Source organism: Gymnodraco acuticeps, unplaced genomic scaffold, assembly GCF_902827175.1.
Source record: "Gymnodraco acuticeps unplaced genomic scaffold, fGymAcu1.1, whole genome shotgun sequence".
Taxonomy (NCBI): domain Eukaryota; kingdom Metazoa; phylum Chordata; class Actinopteri; order Perciformes; family Bathydraconidae; genus Gymnodraco; species Gymnodraco acuticeps.
Window position 1 is genome coordinate 6369035 of NW_022989768.1, and position 24926 is coordinate 6393960.

At 40.4% G+C, this 24926-nt stretch overlaps 1 protein-coding gene across 1 annotated transcript in view; it reads right to left on the bottom strand.

Moving 5' to 3' along the window:
• pde3b (phosphodiesterase 3B) overlaps positions 1-24926 on the bottom strand; it is a 53042-nt gene that overhangs the window by 19930 nt on the left and 8186 nt on the right.

The following is a 24926-nucleotide window of genomic DNA, read 5'->3' on the forward strand; positions in this document are numbered from 1 at the left end:
TGCACACATGTCCTTCTTTTAAACATGTCAGCCAGTCAGGAATAATCAAGGCACATCAAATGTGAAAAGGTTTCAGATTCATAATCGGTCATTTCTATCACAGTCAAGGAATTCAATAAGATGTATGCTAGTAAACAAATTCAGTTTGTTTTAGAAAAAAGCTTTAAAAAAATATGTTTACTGTTAAATTGTAAAATGCACTCTTATATAAATGTTTTTGTGATTACAAAAACTAAAACTATTTTACAGGCTTTAAAGCCAGGTTTTTAATATAACAAGGCACGCTCTAAATAGTTTTGTTTAATCGTGACTTGTTTTACTTTTCTGCATGTGAGACATACAAAGCATTAAAGCTATAGGTAAGGTCGGTAAATAGATCAGACGCCCGGTCCCATCTCCTCTAATCAGTAACCGTTTCATTGATCAAAGAGGGATGTTGGGTGTTTGTCATCAGCATCTGTACAATGCTGAAAACATTTAATATGGCAAATAAGCCCTGCCATGGCAACTCCAGATAGAGGCCAGCAAACAATGCTCCATACACCATGGCAACGAGATGGCGGGAGACGGCCGGAGGACAGAGTTGTTGGCCTTCTGCTTGTTTACGGAGAGACGCAGGAGGGCTGAAACGGAGAGGGAGATGGGTAAAAGCTGAAGGAGAGGATGCCATAATGGAGGGGATGGAAAGTTAAGGACAGAGAACCTATAGACAGAGATTTAAAAAAACTAGACACAAAGTACACTCAGCCTTAATTCAGCTCCACCCAAGGTGTTTTTGTTCCTTTTTTTACCGACCCTCAATCGTACAGTGAGAAATCTTTAGTGTGTCACCTAACATAGTATGTGTACACTCTGTCTACACCTCACCACTACAGTGTGCCTTTGCATTATCTGTGCACAATGCACGAAACACGAATGTTCTTCTCCGCCTCCAACGCAGCACAGAAACAGGAAAAAGCTGGCTGAATGAGAGAGAAACAACACCATCACAGAGTGTGCCAAGCCACAACTTATTTACAGCGAGGGCCTTCCGCAAGGGAGGGGATTAAATCTGTCAATGAACCAGAGATATTTTCTTTAGTGATGTTTTGAAAACATGACATGAGGGCAGACACAGAGACCAAGACACACCAACTCAGCTGCTGACACTTAAGACACCTGTCCTGTACACATGCACATAGACGCACACATGCACACAGCAAAACACTTATATTCTTTCTCATCATTAAAACATTTCGGTGAGATTATGAAACAACACTTCTTATCTTATCAAGTACATTAAGAAACAAGCGATGATTAAACTCTGTACTCAATGACATTTAAAAGGAATCATTTGTTTTTTGCACTTGTACATAAGTGGGCCTACATGCATACCAAATGCATTACACCCCAGCGGCATACAACGTAGGAAAAACGTCAATAACAATGCATTAAAATGTAGTGTTATTGACGCCATTTATTATTATTATGAATTTTTGTAAAGTTAGCTTTTGCCGTCACGACTTTACTAGTCTTAATGGAGTATTCTGACATTGCTTTTGCTGAGTTAGCCTACTTCTTCCATCATTAGATTTAGGGATAAAGACGCTGAGAAGGGAAGAAATAATGTACATTAACGTGAATCATGCCTAGATTTCAAGTTAGTTCTTTACTTGGTGTTATTGCTATCTTTTAAAACACAGGCACAGACAAGGTTATACTGGCATATATTCAGTGTATCTTGCTATGCTGCGTACACTGTGTGCACAGCTACATGTGAATGGAGATTATTTATGGTGCAGGTATTTCAAAAAGGGAAATAACTGCACTATATGTATGCACACCTGCTTGAATATACAGAAGAAAAGCAAACGGGGAGAGACCAACAAAGCAAAAAAAACACACATAATCTAACATTCACTCAAAGGTCCAGGGAAATGTAGTACACGTAAATAAAGAAAAAACATTCAACACACACATACCACACACAGTTATTTAACGTTTAAACACAAGTCGTAAATATTAACAGGAGTCAATAAACCTGTGCAGGCTATTAGACGGCCAGTTGTTACACCTGCGTGTCATATTGGCTAGGCTCTGCGGTGCGAGAGGTGCTAGAACTGATAAAAACACGCTAATAAGAGTGTGGGGGACAGAGAAAAGGTATCAATGGCAGACAGGCAGGCATTTGTATGTAGAGGAGTAAGGGCTCTGCTGACGTCAGTGTGGCCCGCACACACAGCGTCAGCAGCCCCTCTGCACATGCACACGCCGATAATGAGGACCGAGCTCTGGCTGTCAAGACACGCACCGGAAGGAAAGATGATACGGAGAGAGGAAAATAAAGCAAAGGCTTGATCCTGTTTCGGGGAGAGAGATCTAACCATATGAGACATCTGCAGATAGTGTGTGTGTGTGTCCTATTGGAGGGACATAAGTTGAACTGCTGAAGCTCTGGCAGGTAGCTGACGGTGGGCCCAGCAGCTGAGGCGACTGGAGGAAGGAGCTGGGGTTTTAAACAGTCTCTGGGACTTTTGACCCCGACTTACTCACGACCCCACTACCACCACACACCACACACACACACACACACACACACACCACACACACACACACACACACCACACACACACACCACACACACACACCACACACACACACACACACACACACACAACACAACACACACACACACACACCACACACCACACACACACACCCACACACACACACACACCACACACACCACACACACACACACACATCACACACACACACACACACACACACACACACACACACACACACACACACACACACCACACACACACACCCACACACAACACACACACACACACACACACACACACTAATTTCAATGAAAATGGTCATGAAGAAAGAAAACAGTGAACTCCCTCTAACCCAGTGGTTCTCAACCTTGTTCTGTCATTCCCCACTTTGTTCCTCATCACTCCAATAAAATGGTAGGCCAGGCTTAAAATGGTCAAATGTATCATTCTATAACAGGGGTCGCCAACCTTTTTTTGGATGAGAGCTACTTTAAAAAAATAAAACAGGTCGTGAGCTACTTTTCCTCATCTTTTTTTGTTTTTTTGCAGTGTATATATTTAACACATTTTAACATTATTATACCTTTGTGTGCTGTTTGGGTCTGTGGGGACCCAGTTTTCAGTGTTTACTAAAAGAAAATGTATGCAATTAATTATTTGAACCTGCTTTATTTGGGGGTGGACCTCACATCCTCAGGGGGGTCCGGGGGCATGCAAGATTTATTTGTAAATGTTGAAGTTAATTGCATCAATCTGGTGCACTTTGAGCACAAAATGAATTCATGGATACAGCTCTCAACACTCATATGAAAGGGAGCTGTTTTCAATAATCCAAACATCTTTAGAATATGATCACAACCAATAAAAAAACATTTAAACTTGTGTATTCTTATCTTATGTTACCTAGTTAGCATTCTTTCTTTTTATTTATGCATATTTTACTAATCATTCCCCTTTTAAACAGTTTTTTTTTTTTACTGTCCTATAGTACACATTGGAATGATTTACTTTATTTTTTACAACTAGGCTATATTAAATAGATAAAGGTGTGCTCTCTCTCGCTCTCTCTCTCTCTCTTTCTCTGTCTCGCTCGCTCACAGAGGCTGTGTGCTCCTTCGTGGCGATGACGGCTTGTGTTAAAAAATAATAATAAACATAGGCCTATTTGTAAAGTGGGGGGACACAAACGGGATTTCGAAAGGTGTCACGGTTAAAACTCCTTATGAAGTGGTGAGATGCCGCTCCACATTTGCTTTTCTTCCCGACTGCAAACGCTGTTTGGTGGTGTTGTGTGTGTGTGTGGTGTGTGTGTGTGTGTGTGTGTGTGTGTGTGTGTGTGTGTGTGTGTGTGTGTGTGTGTGTGTGTGTGTGTGTGTGTGTGTGTGTGTGTGTGTGTGTGTGTGTGTGTGTGTGTGTGTGTGTGTGTGTGTGTGTGTGTGTGTGTGTGTGTGTGAGAGCGTTTCAGTTGTGTGTCTGTGAGCAGGCGCGGATTGGCCATCGGGATATTCGGGACTTTTCCCGGTGGGCCGCTGCCGTTGGTGGGCTGCTGCCTTCGGTGGGCCATGTGGACTTTCACAGCGCTGGTACCGCACCTGCCGCCGCAAACACCTGCCGTGGCGAGGCTCTGGCCTCTGGCGGGTCTGATATAGCAGTCTGAGAAAATGCATTAGACATTCTATACAAACACCCAGAAGATGTATCTGAGCCTCGTTGACACTATGAGCATGTATACATGCATATGTGATTTATTGAGTTTTCTAAAAGTTTAGGCTAAATATAGAAAAATTCTCAAGACTGTTAATTGTATTTGTTGTATAGTTTAAATAGCATTAAAACATCTATTTTGAAAAGATAACATACAAAATGTAATTAGAGATACATTTGTTATGTATTAATGTATTTAATTTCATAACTTATTATATTCTTAGTTCAAATCTAGTACCCATATGGACATATTTTGGTAACTTTTGTTACAATAAGATGTGAGATATATCATATACTATAATAATACTTAAGCGAGATTAGATTAGGTCATGCTGATATGTTTTCTGCTGAGTGAATGAACCATTTCACGGTTGGTAGATGTGAAAGGATTTCAAAGTAAGGAGTGACTAAGCAGCTTTGAAGGTTTAAAGATAAAGTACTTCCTCCTAGTGTAACCAGTCCACAGGACCAAAGCCTTGTAAAAATGGTTTTGCATCTGTGCAGCTTGGCTCAGCACCAGTCCACAGGTCAACAGGGCCGACCAGAAAATGCACAGTACTCCAGATGGCTAGTCCACCTATCGCTGTCACCAGTGTTGTCAGGGCAACCTGGCAGGACCATGGAAAATTCTTTGACCAGGGAAAGGAGCTTGTGCAAAATGTCATCCCTCTCTTTCACACTCATCTACCACTTCACTGGACTGGTGTTGTTCAGCGTCTGCCCTGCAAAAGGCAGTGCTCTGGGAGTCAATTGGACTATTAGCCTATGTTAAGCACTTAACTCTTGTGACACACTAGGGACTTTTCTGGCTTTCTCATTAAAATATGTGTAACTGTCTAATGCAGGGGTGTCCAACCTTTTTTGAACCGAGAGCTACTTTTAAAGTTGCCAGTCTGCCGAGATCTACCAGTCCAAATAGAGAGGCGTAGCCATTACTGACAGCCTACTACCAGGTAAATACACACTTCTACTTGTATAAAACTGACCTTTGTACGATTTATACTTCATAAAATACTGCAGATCCTTTATCTTACCTCTTTCTAATCTACACACATACAAGTATTTAACTGAAGTTACACAACAGTGTTGTTGATACAGAGTTGGAGTTTATTCACACGTCACTACAGTGGGTAATGTTTTCAAGAAGCATTGAACAGTGCTGCCACATATGACACAGGAACAAAGAAAAGACTCTGAACCCTTTCTTTGCCATTATATAAAAATAGTGTTGCTACAAAAGTATAAATGAGGCTTACTAATAAGACAACTCAGATCTGAAGCTACACAATAAAAAAGACAAACCCTTTTTTTGTTGCATTTTAGTAGATTATAAAAATAAATGCCTTTAAAATAGGATGCAAGCAACACTATCTTAACCTGAATTGATAATAGATTATAATCAATTTAAGTTTGCATTCTTATACCATTTTGTACAATAATTATAATGAATAAGTTCAAACAAACTCAAACTTACAGCTGATTAATAACGGTATCTAACTTGAGTTTTTATCATATCAAAAACCTGTTGAAATGCTACTGTTATTTTTATTGCGCGTCGCAGCCTCCAGGAATGCTTCTTTCACAACTTCGCCGTCTTTGAAAGACTTCATGTGTTTCTCAAGAACGTGCCTGACACGATAAGATGCTATGGTAGCAGCCTTGCTCTTGTTGTTGGGCCTGGTGAAAATGGACTGCTGTGCATTTAGCTGTCCTTTCAGGCCCCTCCCCTTTTGGAGCGTAGGGCAGAATTAGGAGGGAATTCCGTCTCGTAGCGTTTGTGCACTGTTTTGAAATGCCGCTCCTAAATTACCCTTCTTCGATAAAGCCACGCTCGCATTGCAGATGAGACAGATGGACTTTGAATTGGAATAGATACAAAAATAATCATCCTCCCACTCGGAGTGAAAATTATATATGTTTTGCTTCTGCCATAATTGCGGTCTTGTGTGTGTGCGGACTGTCACTCCTGTTGACACGGACAACGTTAGCGAACTAGTGCACTGCCCACTGCCCACCAGCCACGCCCCGACACATGGGGTCACGCCTGCCAATCACAAAGCTTTGATGCGTTCAAGTGCATTATTCTGGCACAGGAAGATTATGTTACAGGACATTAACGATAAAACAGAATATTGTTGTTCCATTTTTAGACACATCTCGCGATCGACTGGGAATCTCCTCGCGATCGACCATCGACTGGTTGGGCACCCCTGGTCTAATGCATATCTCATACAATTCTGCAAGGTTTGATTGTGTTCATTTTTTGGGAAGTTTCTTCTTTATCGCCCTTTTATCCAACCCATAAAAAAGGGATGATTCCACCTGCCATTACAGGATAAAATCATACAATCCTAACATTAACATTTTATTGGCATTAATTAGAGTCAACCAAACGCCTTTGAAATATTCTATTTCTTCTATAGTTCTAGCCGCAGGGGTGCCCAACCAGTCGATCGCCATCGACCGGTCGATCGCGGGGAGATTCCCAGTCGATCGCGAGATGTGTCTAAAAATAGAACAACAACATTCTGTTTTATCGTTAATGTCCTACAACATAATCTTCCTGTGCCAGAATAATGCACTTGAACGCATCAAAGCTTTGTGATTGGCCGGCGTGACCCCATGTGTCGGGGCGTGGCTGGTGGGCAGTGGGCACTACTTCGCTGACGTTGTCCGCGTCAACAGGGCTGCTTCTCAGGTCGACTATTTTCATTTCCTCGCTCCTCGGTCCTCTGTCTCACCGGAAGTTGATTTACCTGCGCCATCTTGAGTACCGTCCCATGGCTCTTATTTCTGCCGGAGGACCGAGGATCGAGGAGCGATCATGGAGGAGCGATAACCGAGGAACCACCAGACCATCCTCCGATGAAATCCTCAGATACTCACCCCGCCCCCTTACTGTGTATCGCTCACTGATTGGACGAGGCAGTGCATGCACTGATCTCATGCTTCTTGACATGAGAGCAGAGTGAAGAAAATACATGAACCTCACTCCTCAGTTTATACCGTGTTTTGTTTCAATTCATGTTTCATTTAGTTACAAATATGTGATATATCTGAACAACAAAGTGGTCAAAAATCATTTAATTCATTTTTTGGAAACATATTCATGATCGCTTTTTTCGTTTTACATTTTCATTTATTGTCATTTCCATTCAGTCAGTCATTAAGTGCTATTAAAATGTTAATGTGCTACATATCCACACAAACACACAAAGTGTGCAATCCAATGAATGTTAATCTAACTGGGTTTTGATAGATAACATATGTCTTTTTCTTCTCTCAATTATTTTATTTCTATTGTGCACTCTAATCAATATTAATCAAACTATTGTTCGTTTATAAATTTTAAGAATGGCGTTTATCTTTTTTGAGAATTAGTTCTTATTTTATTTTATTTATTTGGGTCTACAACAGATGATAGAAATGTGTGTGTCAGTAAATGTGTACTAACAGAGGCGGGGGTGTGTGTGGAAATAACGGGGACAGAGCTGCTGTCAGACGATCAGCTGTGCAGCGTCATCACAAACGGACGTCGCTTCACGTGACGCTCCGGAGGAAAGGACGTCCCATTGCTCTTAAAACTCATTTCCCTGCTTCTCGTGGTTTCCTTGCGTCCCTCCATGCTTCCCTGGTGGGAGGGACTAAACGCAGGGAAACGACGCAAGTGAGTGAAGCAAGGATTTCATTTAATCGACCTGAGAAGCAGCCCAGGAGTGACAGTCCGCACACACACAAGACCGCAATTACGTCAGAAGCAAAAAAGCCCAAAATATATAATTTTCACTCCGAGTGGGAGGATGATTATTTTTGTATCTATTCCAATTCAAAGTCCATCTGTCTCATCTGCAATGCGAGCGTGGCTTTATCGAAGAAGGGTAATTTAGGAGCGGCATTTCAAAACAGTGCACAAACGCTACGAGACGGAATTCCCTCCTAATTCTGCCCTACGCTCCCAAAAGGGGAGGGGCCTGAAAGGACAGCTAAATGCACAGCAGTCCATTTTCACCAGGCCCAACAACAAGAGCAAGGCTGCTACCATAGCATCTTATCGTGTCAGTCACGTTCTTGCGAAACACATGAAGTCTTTCAAAGACGGCGAAGTTGTGAAAGAAGCATTCCTGGAGGCTGCCAACGCGTTTTTGGTTGACGGTAAAAATAACAGTAGCATTTCAACAGGTTTTTGATATAATAAAAACTCAGGTTAGATACCGTTATTAATCAGCTGTAAGTTTTAGTTTGTTTGAACTTATTCATTATAATTATTGTACAAAATGGTATAAGAATGCAAACTTAAATTGATTATTGTCTATTATCAATTCAGGTTAAGAAACTAGTGTTGCTTGTATCCTATTTTAAAAAGGCATTTCTTTTTATGCTCTACTAAAATGCTACAAAAAAGGGTTTGATTCTATTAATTTTGTCTTTTTTTTTTGAATTGCACTTTGGCAGCAGATTCCTGTGTAGCTTCAGATCTGAGTTGTCTTATTAGTAAGCCTCATTTATACTTTTGTAGCAACACTATTTTTATATAATGGAGTCTTTTCTTTTTTCCCTGTGTCATATGTGGCAGCACTGTTCAATGTTTCTTGAAAACATTACCCACTGTAGTATGTGAGGTGTGAATAAACTCCAACTCTGTATCAACAACACTGTTGTGTAACTTCAGTTAAATACTTGTATGGGTGTAGATTAGAAAGAGGTAAGATAAAGGATCTGCAGTATTTTATGAAGTATTAATCGTACAAAGGTCAGTTTTATACAAGTAGAAGTGTGTATTTACCTGGTAGTAGGCTGTCAGTAATGGCTACGCCTCTATTTGGACTGGTAGATCTCGGCAGACTGGCCACTTTAAAAGTAGCTCTCGATTCAAAAAAGGTTGGGCACTCCTGGGGGGGTGCATCTATAGAAAGTACATAGAAAAGCACATAAAGTGTCCTTTTCACCCCACAAAGCAGCATTTCTTAACATTTACACAGTGGAAAGCATTTTATGAGACTTTTATAGAATCCATTAAAACATAAACAACTAGTCTTTAATTTGTTATCGAGCTGCCAAGTCATGTGACCGACTGGAGTTAAATGTTCTCCCCAGATATGCAAGGAAAACCAGTTAATAATAATTAAGTTAAATCAATTTCATTGGAGCTAGCGAAAACATTGATTTCAGGATTAAAACTAAACCAAAAAATAACTGAATTTATACCACTAGATCACAGTAATCAAGCACATCAAGTTCAACATCAAAGCCCTTGGTTTACGTCAGCAAAGGTCAGAGTTTGTTGCAGCACAATGAGTAGCCTACATATCTCTCTCATCTTCCATCTCAGGGGCGTAGCATGTGGTTTTACTATGCCGTTTTGTTTACATGAGTCAGGAGACATACAGCACACGGCCTACACACCCACTAACTCCTTTGAAGCATGGAAGATAGCATTTGCTGGTTGCTTCCTGGCTGCTTTGTCCCGACAAAAAATAAGACACACCAGAATGAGAACGACAGAAAAACTGATTGGAAGTATTGCGCCTGCGCACCATAAGCCATTTGGGAAGTAACAGGACAAACTCTTGGTGCTAAACCCACAGTAATTGACAAGTCCAAGGGACATGGAACTGTTGAGGTTTCATTACAACAAGGCAATCATGGTTGTGTCCATCATGGTGGAGAGACCCATTAACGATATAAAAGTCGCACAGGCCAAAGACTGCATCTGCCGTAGTTAAAGAAGCGAAAGCATTGGTGTGGGTGTTTTGAGGATGCTTTGATGAAAAAACTTGATTCAGGAATGGAAGTCAAGAACATCAGTCAGGCAACTTTGAGGTGGCAGGTGTGTCCTTTTTATAAGAGAAAGCCTCAGGAGATATTTAAAGATCTCATGAGACCTTCAATATCGATGGATTTTCTGGAACTCTAGTTTGACATGGCATGGCTTTTGAAGAAGGAGATGCAGGAAGAAGAACAATATAGATAACTGACTAGATGTTTAGTAACAGCTACACTAGTTGGCCAAAGATAAATACAAGTTTTCCTTTATTTCTTTAGCTTTTGCATTTTTCTTTTTTTGGAACTATTTCCGCACCTTTAGCTGTTTTTAATTGTACATCGACACAGCGAATGAGAAATTGATTTGCATACCTTTTTAATTTATACTGAGTCAGATAGTGTAAGTGCATATTTACTTCAGTCCACAGACTACTGGCAGAATAACAATGGTTGAGAATATCTGTTAGTGTGACGAAATTTGCCATTTATCTTCATCTATTTATTTTAACTTTGTGTTCACATTCAGTGCATTGTAATGCAGAAAAATGCTTTAAAAGATCATCGCATGGAACAAGCAACAAGATTGAGCAAGAAGATTGTCAGCACCTTGTTTTGTAATCTTTAAAAAGGAAAGCATTGTAAAAAGGAAACAAACCCTGCCAGAACAAAAGTTGATGACGTTATGAGATGTGAGCTGGTTATCCAGGCAGATGTTGGCTAAAATTATTCTTGAGCCCATCCCAGACTCACCTTCATGTCTGTCAGTACAGCACACATAATACAAATGAGTGTACTTTTATTATAAAATTATGAATTTAGGTATACAATTGATTCATCGCTCGGAAAAGAAAACCACACTTTAGGAAGTTCAGACCATATCGCATAGACCAGCGGTTTTCAAAGTGTGAGGCACGCCTCCCCGGAGGGGCACCAGAGAGCTTCAGGGGAGGCGCAGCGTGAGAAAAAAATAACGAGAAACAGTGAAATCTAGCTAGTTAATTTCAGCTAACTTTATGCGCAATGAATGCCCATCTCTTCTCCATCCTCTGCAATGAGATGGGCGCTCACTTCCACCAGCTGCTGCTGCACTCCGAGGTCCGGTGGCTGTCCCGGGACAAGGTCCTCACTCGCTTGTGTGATTTGCGCATGGAAGTTTTCCTCTTCCTCGCCGAAATCAACTCCCCACTGGTCAAGCACATGGAGGACATGAACTGGGTTGCAATGTTGGCCTATCTGTTCGATATCTTTGACCGGATAAACGTGTTTATTCCTGTCTACATTGCATCCCCGCATCATCCGCCTGTGCGCATCAAAGACGCAGACTCATTGTTCCCACTAAAGTAGGGGTGAATGTAATAAGGAGGCAAAGTTGACGTTCAGTGTGTTGCCGGGAGCACAACGATGTTGAAAATGTTAAACATGTTTAAAAAATATGTTTAACACATAAAGATAAAAAGGTTTTAAAAAGTTGTTGTTTAATGTTTTAAGGAGGTGACGCTACTCAGCCAATCAAATCGGTGCAGTCAGTGAGTCAGCACGATAGATTCAAACACACAGAGACAAGAAGAGAGAAACAGTCGGAGTCATTTCAAATGGCGTGCTCAAAAAAGAGAAAGGTAGACAGCGAAAACAGAGCATTTAATGACATTTTCTCTTACTGGACCTCTTTGAAATTGAATACCCCTGCATTATAGCAACAATAACAATAATAATAATAATAATAATAGCAATAATAATTGGGAGGGGGGGCGCGGCTGTTCTTCTGTTCTCTGAGGGGAGGCTCACCTTCCCACACTTTGGAAACCCCTGGAAGCTGGATTTTCGCTTAGCCGGCTAACTTCAGGGAAAACTCCTGCTTTCCGGTCCTACGACGCTGGTTCTCTTTTTAGCGGGCTAGATCTCCATGGTAACTTATGCTGTGCGGCTAACCTGCTCCTGAGCAGGTTAGGTTGCAGGCTAAGAGATCAACTCAGTGAAAGCACCGTCTGCTGACCAATCAGTGCTCAGTGTGCGGAGTTTAAAGCGATCAAGTCATATTACAGGAGAAAGGAAATACAGAAAAACTGCCGTTGCAGGAAAGACGGCCGGCAAAAATCACCGACTGTGTGAACGTGAAAATGAATAGAATATCACCTCCATCTTCAGAGCAATCTGACTATTATAACATTAGCGTTAAGAAAGCTTACTTAAATATCTGCCACAACATAAGTACACTGAGTGCAGACGTCGATGTGTCCCATTATCATCCATATCACATCATAATGTATCTCCTTATCTGAGTCAGCTTCTTGAGCCGTATCTGGCCGTGCAATACTTACAGTCTCACATACTGTATGCAGAAGTATTATTTTAAGCAACACATTAAGTTGACGAAACACTCGAGACAAATGTAATTAAAGTCAGATCGTGTTTTAGACGGGGCAGTGATATCATAAACCTGTTAATGTATGCATTCAAACACTTTTTCTTTTGCCAGCTGTATTCACCTTGCAGGTGCAGCTATGTGGCTTTTATCCTGGATAAAGTGTTTAAGTCATGGATGTTTAAAGTTTAACTTCTTCATATTTAACTAGTATTAAAGTTCACTTTTCATTCAGGAAGTATGACGCTGCGCTGTCAGTACGCTTCTCCATGTTTGTGATTGGTCGAATGCTCCAAATACCACTCCTTTCATGTGAACGCGCACCTAACTAGATAGGACATGGCTGGCTTGAGCGATCCACTTGATAACCAGCGTCGTAGTACAGTTTAGCGACAGCGCGTATGTTTTGGATTAGGCCAACCGGCTAATTTAAATATATCCAGGTTAGGAAAATCCAGCTTCGTGGTACAGGCCTCTGGTCGCATCAAAAAGACCGCAAAAAGTCTAGTCTGTTAACACTCTTGTGATTGAGGAGAACTGAACATGTAAAGCAAATTACTAGGAGTTTAATTGTGACAAATTTGTATCTTAACAAAAGACACAATCTGTTAAACCGTCAGCACACTTGTCTGTGTGAGTCAATGCCAATGCACAATCTGAGGGATTATTTGAACGATCAATTTTTCCCACAATGGTATGTTTCAAACAGCCAGTAACTTCTTGATTCTACTCTCCACCAAAACTCAGTAAGCAGCTACCAATGTATAACCTGCACACCTTCATGACATTTGAACAATACAAATAATAAAAGATTACTGACTAACAACATGCAGCTCGTTTTTATCCAATTCCCCTCTGTGCTTTCTAGTAAATCAGAAATTACTAAACATTTTTCAAATAATGCTTAACTGGGTCAAGGTTACAAAGGATTTGTTTGGACAGAGTTAAAACTGTGTCCCTTATATTCACAGTTCATCTGTTTGTTAAAAAATAAATCTGTGTTAGGTCTCAGCTGCTCATATAAAAAATAAAATACAATCTACGAAGAACACAAACATTTAAATATGATTTATTCATTAAAACGTTTATTTTGTAAAAAGTGGTTCAAGCAATAAATGACACCTGTTTAATTCAAGTGATTTCCAACAGACTGGCCTCAAATTAAGTCAAATGGGAACTCTTGGGAGGAAAATATTACTCTACATAACATATTCAAGATTAAGGGATTTAATCCATTCATGACTTTGGCCCTTCATTTACTGGAAACCACTTAGTAAATCATGCCCCTATAAATAGCTGCAGTCTGTTGTGCAGGCTATGAAGGCAGGATACATTTGATCTGGCTTCAATTGTATGTTGACATGGAACACAGCAATTCATTGCTATCACAAAAGATTGGCAAGAATATACGCATGTATGACCTTTGGAGAGTGGTGGCAGAGAAACCACGTGTAAATACTCGGAATAGAACTTCTCAAAGTCCTTTCTGCTGACATTGATCTGCTGATCTGCAAGTTCATATTAATATCTCAGGTTCACCCAGTGTTCACAAGTAGTTCTAAAAAGGACCATTGACCTTGTGACGCAGAAAGGGGTGAATACCAAACTAATCAATGGCAGCCCTTGATAGCATCATGAATTGCGCATTTCTTTCATCCACTATCTGCCCCGTCTCAAGGTCTGATTCACAAAAGATATTGCGCTTATGATATTACAGCATAAACACTGCCATAAAGTTGTGCAGCTGATTGCAATTATCTGGGCTGCACAATTAATACAAATGTTATGTAATGTAATCAAATGTGCTTCATTCAAATTGAAGGAAGCAAAATTGTGTTCAAATATAATTTTTAATAGAGTATTGTCAAGCAAAATAGATATTGCGCCAACAACTCACGAAATAAAAGAAACAAAGTGTGTATGATTTCCTAAAAATGTAAATGTAATATGCAATGATAGCTGTAAAGTCGTGACACATCTTATAATTGCGTTTCACTTACAAACCAAACCTATGAAGATGGTTATAATTGAACTATAACTGAATGTAGCTATTAGCCTTGGTCTTTGTACATTTGGACAGTATTTGTAACATGCTCATTTGCATTTCACTCTTAACCAACACATATTATATATTTCAAATAGTACAGGATACCAATGTGCAAGTTGCTGCTCAATTCTTTAATTAATTCGTCCCAGATACTACAATCAGGGCCTGTTGAGGGCTTTATAAGACTTTAAAAACAACAACACCTGTCTGTTTTGTTTCCCTTTTCATACACCTGTATGTCCCTCCACCAATATCAGTTCAAGGTTTTGTTTCGAACAAGCTGTTTGAACTTATGTTTTTTAAGATATGCCAGACAACAAAGGTGATCTTAGTGCCAAATATTTTGTGTTGAAACTTTGCCCAGCCCCGGACCAGACGGCTTCACTGTTCAAGACATCCTGCACACAGTATAGTCCAGTGAAAACATTGAACCTGGCCTTACTTTAACAACAATGCAATATAACAGCCTACATCAACACAGTAAATTGGCAAATCAAGTGTGTGCAAGTGCACATTCCAGGTAGATTTATTTGTAATGTGAAGAGCATAGTTCTAGCGTGTACGTCACAATTATCAAAACTGAGATTAAACAACTCCACTGAGATAACTCTCCAGAGTTGTAAAATTATTTATGTGTATATGAAAACCTCCTGTCTGGAGTGTTGGCATCAGACAGACCTTCAGTATGTTGAAAAGGTTAGATCTGATAACAGTAATTGAATAACGTTTCAATTTATGTTCTCATTCTTTAAAATCTTTAGTTTGTTAACTGGTCACGGCACCACACCTTGTTTTTGGACTGAGCCTTATTGAAATACATGTAGAAAGAGTTAGGACATGGTGAAAGACTATTTGTGCTAAAGCGAATAAAGGACAAAGAGATTAATGGGCAGCACTTTTGAAAACTGATTGATTGGTAAAGTCATATATCAATCAAACAAGCTTCACACTCTGTTTTTAAAACACAATCTGTACTGTCATTGCTCAGGTTTTCATGCCTAGAATATTTTGGCTTTCGTAATTTCATTATTCCAAAAAAAGGTATTTTAATTGAAAAACCAATACTCTATACTCTCAGCATATTCTTACTTGGTTCTTTGTATTTAAGTGCAAACAAGTTATGTATGTCCTTCACATTTAACCTTTTTTGACCATGGTGGAGCCCAAGACCAGGCTATAGTTTGGAGGCTGGGAGGCCCGAGTACAACAGGAAGGTTATACCTGATATGGACATGAGAGCTAGATGAGGGAGGCTCGAAGCCTTGTAAGGGCACATCTGGTTTTATCATGGAATCAGTGCAGGCTCCTCTCATAAACACAACCTAACGCCTGAGCCCTGGAGCTCTGGCCAATAACAAGCATGTGAACACAAACGCCATCCATCAGAGCCGAGCAGCAGTAGGAGGAGTTAACAGGGAAGTAGAGGGAGTGAGACAGACACAAAGAACAGTGAGAAGAGACACCACAACAGAAAGTGTGTGTTAGGTCAATCATTTACAAGCAAAGTGAACAACGCTGGCTGTAGGCAGCTTTTTTATATTTCTACCTTACGTATTACATTTCCACAACGCTTATGTTAAAGCTGAGATGACAGGGAGTTGAATTATAAAGAAATAGCTTAAGGAGCTTTAAGTTGTACACTTGTCAAGTTAAAAGGTCAAAATCAATATGGAACACTCTGTAGCGCCTCAACGTTTGTCAGTCTACTTGTTTTTAAAGTTATAGTGAGAGTTTGTTTGTGTGCTCCATAGCAACGCAGGGCAAGTTGCAGCCTGTTCTTTCCCTCCTGATGGTGGTGTGAAGGCCTGGGTTGGATCACAGAGGTAAAGGTCAGCAACATACTGTATATGCGGCTCCTGCATATCATTTTTCAAATGTCTCACATCTGCAATGTTTGTTTCTCTCGTGATGTTACGCTTCAAAGGTGCAATAATCTACAAAAATGTAGCTTTGATCATAAACTAGATAGATTTAAAATCAACAGAAACACACCACACACAAGCCCAGGGAACACTTCTACTAAGTTCTGCAGCTTTCTAGCCCCTTTTTCTCAACATTTTGTTTTTTTAAGACGTGTGTAGCATATGCTTCAGTCGCAGGATCAATTTTCAGCTAAAAAGATCTGACTCGTACCAACGATGCTACATGCTTAACAGCAGACAAACAGAGTTGACGACTAGCTGTTGATGAAACTTAATTAGGACTTAAATATTGTGTTGGTGGAGACCAAATCAGAGATAAAAAGAAAGGTACATTTTGTCTTAATTGAGATGAGATAATATTGTTGCTCTATGTATTCTGACTGTGTAGACCACTGTATGCTAACACATTCACCATTATCGGGCATAATATGTCAAAGCTGGGTGTCTGTAGGCTAGTATTGATTTCTTCTGCTCTCTAGTGGTAAGGAGTCCAAGAATTAAGCTTTAAGGGTCTGAGCGTCTATTATCTATGGTCTATCTATTATCAAATTAAATTCTTCAGAATATATGTTACACATTCTGGATATTCTGGATATTTCGAAATGATACAATGTGAAACAATTTACACCGGTTCTGTCATTATATTCACACTGATGTTCAAGCAAAACACCCGTCTTCAGTGTGATGCAATCAACCAACAAGTGTGCAACCGTCTGCTTCCCTTGGTATGGATAATGAACAAAATGACGCTTCCTACTACAATGTGTGGGCAAACAGCAACCTCATGCTGGTAGGTTGCGACAGAGAGAGAGAGAGAGAGAGAGAGAGAGAGAGAGAGAGAGAGAGAGAGAGAGAGAGAGAGAGAGAGAGATTTGCGAGTTGCATAAGAACTGGTAAGTTAGCAGGGTTTCCCACACATAGACTTTACTTGGGCGGGCCGGCCAGGTATATTAACGGCCGCCAAAGTATAATTTGCGAGCAATTTAGGTTTAATTTTTGTAATCCATCCGCGAGCACGACGGTATCTGCGATCCCTCGCTCTACCCCTCGCTATCGCGTGAAGGGTCTGCTTTATGTGCTCCGCACCCTGCTGCGAGGCTCCGGCGAACAGTTCATAAGCGTGCTCACTAGCGCACCTCCCCCCTGTTCATAAAGTCAAGTACCCCTCAAAAGATCCGGTTTATTTCATTTTAAGGATGCGCACCAAGCAACATCTCCAGGTGCTCCTTTGAGAACCAGGGCAAAAAAGTTATGTGCACCCCTGATTATAACACACCAGCAGGGAATAAAAACTACAGTTGCTGAGGCTGAAAATGTCTATTGTTGCAATGTCACAAAAGTAATACGTTGGAATTGTATTGTGAGAAAAAACAACCCTGGCATGGTACAGGCGTGGTGCTTTTCAGATTTTTGAGTCCCTGGTGTTTGGAAATAGAGAGACTTAAAAAGTGAGGATGCACGTTTTAGCAAGTGGAGAAGATCAATTGAAATAAAAGGAAGGAACTTCCACACTCAAACTAAATTAAATCACCCAAAACACATTGCAAGGTGTAAAGCTGGTTACTGAGAAGGCACAACAAGTATTGCAAAGTATAAAACTATTCAAGTAACATTGTTTTGAGACGTAAAAAACATAGTTGAGATAAGATACTGTGTATTTTTTGACACTAACATTTTTCCAGTACATTTTATGAAATGATGCTGTAAATCTGTTCACATTCTCTACATCAACACATATTTTTCTTCTCGCTTTTAAAAATGATTGCATCAACAATTTTGAGAATAACAGATATTTGTCATTTAGCACAAAACCATTCCAGGGAGGCTATTTTTGGGTGACCTTCATCACAGGATGCAACAGTCACATGATTCCAGTTTCAACAACTGAACACAGAATATCTAATTATGTTGTAGATATTTATCTGATCCTATTGAAGAAATCAACAAACAGTAATTCCTAAGCAAGCACTGTCCGTTAAACAGATGACATGTATGCATCCTAAATTACTGTAAAATAAATATTGTAATCAATTTGATTAATATGTTAGTCTTTTTAAAGGTCCCCTATTATACTGTTTTTCATCAATATATTATAGTTCTCAGTTATATACAAAACATGTTTCTAAAATGTTTGGCTCGAAGTACCAAAAAGATCATGCATTGTAGCATCCCATAAACCCCTCTGTTTCAGCCCTGTTTCAAAAGTGCTGATTCTCTGTCTGTTATATGGAAATAAGGGGCCACTCCCAGCGCCCCTCTTGGGGCTTTCACACCAACGCAGTTCCAGGGCCGGTTCGGAGCTAGAGCCTGAAAAGCACCATTTTTTCCTGTTCACACCGCAGCGGAGCCGCCTCTAACCTCCGGAATCCGGTTCGTTTCAAGCACCAAAAAATGGTCGGTCTAGAAGCAAGAACCGCATAAGTCACGCTTACGTCGGAGGGGGGCGAGATTAACCTGAGTTAACAGTTAAAGGCGAATACGGCAAATAAAAGTTGTAACAAGCAGTAGTGCTGAGCAAAGACGCAAACCACACACTTATAAAAAAGAAAACACACTTTATAAAGTCAGGCAACACTAACCAGGCTCCGTGTGATTCTGTTTATTTGTACCTTACTTTGACCATCCGTTCGCTGTTATTGATCATTGTGGAGAGCAGGCAGACGTTTTGTTTGTATTATAGCAGCTATCGGATGGAATCAATACATGGGCTGCACAGGTTTTCATGTCCGACTATCACAAGTAGAATCATAATGAAAAATATGCCGGTAAAATGTGCCTGAAGAACACGGCTTATGCCACAATAGGATAGCAACAACAAGTAGTCAGTTTAGCTTCGGAAGAGCAGCACTGCAGCGGTCGGTAAATGCAGCTGAAACACATTAATAAACAATGAACCATGGCACTCTGGAGAAAAGTATAAGGTCGGCCCGTCCACACTACAGCTTCGACAGCTTCAAAAACGGTTTCCAACGCGTCTGCCCATTCACTTTGAATGGGGTGACGTCACTTTTTGCCGAACTGCATTGTGGGAAGCAGAGCGGAGCTTTTCTGGCGTTTCAGGCTGCAAAAGTTGAGCAATGTTCAACTTTTGAAGCTTCTGAAGCTTTCGGTGGAAGCGCCAGCCAATCAAATCATATGCCAGTACAAGCTCTAGCCAATCGAACCGCTGCTTGTGTGTCAGGGGCGGGAGATTCATGCGATTGGTTGTTGGTCGAGCTTCAGACACGCCCAGCTCCAAGCTTTTTTTTAAGCTGTGTGGACGGGCCGTAAAGGTTGGAGAAGTCGTTATTTAATTTAATCTGGCTCTGTATGATTAAAAGCAACACGATCATCGACCCGACGCAGTCCCCCATTGAAAATCAGCGACGTAAACTGTGACGTCATGACGCAGCAGCGGCAGCACCAGTCGGGCTCTGGGCGGTGTGAACAAAACGGAGGCTGAAAAGAAAAAACGTTTTTTTTTTTTCTGAAACTTTCAGAATCTCTTTACACAGAAGGGACACATGTTTATGTATACAAGTGGATTTTTTGCATAATAGGTGACCTTTAAGTGCCACATCTACACTCCTTTTTAAATGCATCATGCAGTTTACAGTAAAACAGGCTGCTTTCAGAGGGACGGGGCATCAGCACCTCTCCCCTTAATGTCCTGTCTTCAGAACGAGCCGACTCAGCAGTCTGACAGAGTGCGGGTCAGAAAATAATGCTGGAACCACCAGAGATCAGCATTTTATCTGTATGTATAAACTCAGAGCTCGGCAGGCTCTGCCTACATCACCTGAGACAGATGCCACATGGTATAAATACTGGAACACTGGCTGACTGTCAGATGAGTCACACAAACAAACCCTGAGGTAGGTTTACTAAACAGGGTTAAGGAGAGCAAAGGTAAGGCCTTCATGTACCACGTTTACCAAGATTTGTGTAGTATGCAATCTTTTTTTCGGACAGAATTTACATTTCCAGGTATTGGGATGTTGTTGCAACACCAACAAATAAAAAAAGAGAGATCCTAGGGGGGAAAAGGGTCACTTTAAATGTGAGAATACCATTAGTAGTGCAATATAGTGAGTAATGTTGTGTTTCCTTGTACGATGTGAGGGTCTAAGGACAGAGGGTGTCGTTTTCTCATACTGATATTCTGCACAAACTGCGCTGTTATATTTGCTGTAAAGTGTCTTTACTGTATTTTTATTATATGTACAGCACTTTGGCTCGACCAAAAATTGTTTAAAAATGTGCTATATAAATAAAAGTTGATTTGATTTAATAGGAAACTAGAAAATGTACATTTGTTTAGATTGAAGTAACTTAAGACACTTGGCAATCGTTTTATCAATTGTGTATTTAACTTATAAGTCAAAATAAAAAATAAAAAAATTTCAGAAATGTAAATGATGCAAGTATTTAAATCACTGTCAATTATTCTCATGAGGTATCTGGAGCACTGAATACTGGATGGACAAATCAGTGAGCTAGACTATAATGATACATAATATCGACTTAACTTCTTGCTGCAGTTTGTTTTGGAGAGTAGAATGTGACCTTTAGTTTGTTTCTCACTGCTCTGTTGCTCCATGACATGCAAACAGTTAACTTCACTATAACGGCATGGATTGCCTATTAATGTGTCCAAAACATGATAAATGATCTTCACTGTAGCACAGACTACCTCTAACATATACCAGGCCTTAGATATGGTTCACAGTTAGTTTATTTAGCTTTAACAAAGATTTAAAGGTGATAAGTAACCATATTTAGTCTGACTTTTATCACATTAATTCATATTATTTCAGATCACTAAGTTGATCGTAAGAAAAATGTATTTTGACTACAAGATATTTGTGTTATGTTTTAAGACACATTTTCAGTTTTCTTTCTGTTATAATACTTTTTCCTTAAAAAAAGTATTTGCATACAACCTTGTAATATGTTGGGAGAGAATAGTGAAGAAAAAGTTTATATTACCTACATTTTTGGCACAATGACGATTCAACTAGCATTTAGTACATGTAAAGGACACGCTTGTCAACTGAAACAGACATAAAAGTAGAAAGAAAAATGTTAAGATAGATACTTTATTAATCCCAATTTGGGAAATTATTTTTGTTACAGGAGCAGTGTGTTCAAGAAACTAGATTTACTCAGAAAAGATCAAATTCATTTTGCATCGTTTGTTGTCCTAATGTGTTTTAAGCCTGTTTTGGCGACTTGTACAGACAACCCATCTGATGTGTGTGTGCTTTCGATCACTTAACAACAGTAACACAAAACTCACTATGGCCGGTAGAGTTCACCTTATGACGCAAATACTGCATCTTTAATCCATGCCTACCCCCAGCCAACTCCTTCTGTCTGCAGCCGAGCACCCGGCGCCTAATGCCCCGTGTTGTTGCCATGCCAGGGAGCCTGCTGTTGATATGTGGCATCAGGTCCACTGTTAGACCAGTTGATCATTTGACAAAAGGGGGGGGGGGCAGATCAGGACAAAGGAGGGCCACACTGCTGCAGGCAGTCCAATGCAGCGCAGAATGCAGAATAAATAAGAAATGACTTTTGAAAGGTTTCAAAGTGTATAAATACAGTGTCTATTTATTGAATATAGAAAATAATGATTGGCTCGCTTCACTCCACAGCACCAGTAGTGCCCATAAAGCTAAGGGGGATTTGTGATAAACAACACTTGTGTGAACTGGATTTCTGTTTGAAGGAAAGTCTCTTTGGCCACTACCCTATTGCCCATCAGGCCTTGCTCCCTGAATATCTTATTTTAAATGTCTTATGTGCACATCATGTCAAGGCCATCCCAGGGAGCAATAACAGTTTGACTGTATCTGAGCAGCACAGTGTGCATTTGCTGCAGAGGGGCCGTACGATTAAAACCCTGTGCCCTCGCTCCCTCACTCTGCCATCAGTGAGATCCATATGACCGCTGCAAACACCTATCTCTGCCCAAAGATTATCTCCAGCAGCAGCAGCCCTCATGACTTACATCATAGTCTTCAGAGCACAGACGCAGCAGACATGACCGTCTTCTACTGGATACAGACTGGTAAACTACTGCGTCATAGCTCTAACTTTTCTCACATGATAAACAAAGATACTGTGTCGTTGGTAAAATAAATACTAACACTTGCTAAATTAATAATAAATAAATACTAATATTGATAACTTAATAATACAATGCCTCTATTCACAAATTGTGATCGGAGGAAATGAACTATTATTTTAACCTAAAAATGTAGATAAGCTTTTTGTTTGGTCAACTCAAAAGGGTCACATTTTGTGTGCTGTCACAGGACAGAAAGAGAGACAGTGGGTGGGAGGGGGGGAGAATGAGACAGGTCCCCAGGAATTGATTACACCGAACAATGGCGAGCAGATCGAGAGCAACTTCGGCCGGATGGGGGAGATATCACACACTGAAGCTCCGAGTCAGAGACTTTCGTCAGACGCAAAATCTCACTTACACTATGTGAGGGAAAATGGGGGGGGGGGGTGTCTGGCATTTGAGCTTGTGTGTGTGCTTGTGTGCTGGGGGAGGGGTGGTCGGGGGTTAAAGTGAGAAAGAAAAGGAGACAGCAACAGACTAAAGAAAAAGTGAAGAAAAGGGGGTGGGGATTGGCCGGGAACCATTTTTTTGTTTAAACCTCACCATTCCACTTTAAAAGATTTATTTTTACCATAAGTCACTCAGAATAAATTGTGTAGTTATTGGAAATGGTGATCCTGTTGGTTGAAGTTAGGGTTTTCATTGCAGTGACTAATAGTGCTTCTCAGTTTTGCCCTTTTCAGTGGGATCTGCCCTCAGCTGCTAAACACACACAAGCCCTCCTCTGTAGCTGCGGCTGACGTCAACCGTCACTTAGCAACAGCCTTTTGGTGTAAAAGCAGCAGTGCTGACACCGTTTTCAAAAGAGGCGCACAGAGAAAGACGGAAAGAAATTCAGAGAGAAAGAGAGACAGAGATAGAGAGAATAGAGAGAGGACGAGTAGAGAAAGAAAGTGAGTACAATTTTGGTGAGGCTGCCGTGTCATGTTTGGATGAGAATTAATGCAATAAAGGAAAATAATTAAAATTGTAAACATTTTTCATTTTCCACAAAAATCTAGAATCAATCTCGTCAGACGATGCCTTCACATGATCACATAAAGCTTTAAGAATATTAATGGAAAGGATGATATTGATATTGTTATATCAATAAAGTTGACTGGAGAGTGACTATAAACAGTCATTAAAACCTATGGTATGTACTCACCAAAATAAAACTTGAATTTACTACATCCCTCACTTCATGCTTAAATTCCCACAGCAACAATGTACGCATGGGCTCACACCATATGTCATAGAGTCTAATTAACCATACTATTACCATCCCTCGACCAAACCTACCCAAGATCTCTCTCGCTCTCACCCCATCTCTGGGCTGAGCAAACAGTCAACACATGCAAGGTTCAACAACCTCATCCTGATCTGAAAAGCTCAGTCACCTGAAATGTTTGCATTGTTGGGAAAACCTTGTGGTGTAATCAAAGTGGTGTTTTGTATGTAATGGAAAGAAGAAAAGTATGGCATGCTGATACAATTGTTGCAGGAAAAAAGGTTTAATTAGCCTAAACTTAGTTGGCGTATGTGGCCTGGCATCCACCTCCCCATCCTAACATTTTGGGCCTGAACAATACACAAACTCAGCCACGGATAAGCTTTGTGCAGACAATAGTACAAGCAGATAGCCGAGGTCAGGACATCACATCAAGGCTCATTAGAGAAAAATAAGAACGAGGCGACCCGCTGCACAGCTCTTCATACGCATTTCACAAAACAAATCATAGATTCGTCAAATAATAATCATAATAATGTTGAGGAAAGAAACGTAATGAGACAGTCAATGAATATTTTGTGAGCTCTCTTTTGATAGTGACTGTTAAAGACACCAGAGCCATTAGGCTAAGCTCTGGTAGACCTAACATGAAAACTAAAGAGCTGCAAGCTAATTGCTGGTGATCATGACGCAAACCGTTTCCAGGGTAACCCGAGTTTTGGAGTACCCGCTCCAGCATTTCCTCATCTGTTTGCACTCACACCAGCAGGCTGACAATGCAGCCGCTGCATCCTGTTTCACTCTGCAGTCAGCCAAACACACAGTACCTCGCTCAGCTTAACCCTTTCTACCGCTCCTGCTGCTGCCGCCCATGAAACATTAAAAGCAGATATGCAAACTAGTTATGACATTAAAGAAAGTAGGATGAGAAAATAATTAACAGTGTCTGTCACAGCAGTGCATCTGGATCCAATGACCAAAACACTCATTGAAAATCGGTAGAATCCAAAAGAATAATACAATTATTTACATTTAAGACACATCTTAAAGACCCATTACAGTATATTGTCAGCTGATTCAGCTCTAGATTTGGCATTCTTAAATGTTGAGCCACTATGAAAGCTACCTGTGGCAGCGATGAAGAGTTGCTAAGCAATGAATTAGGACATTTGGTCTTTATATCGTAACAGTTACACAAGGTCCTGAACACGGATGTTGACTTTGCACGTCACCCTCCTTCAGCTGAATAGATCAGCT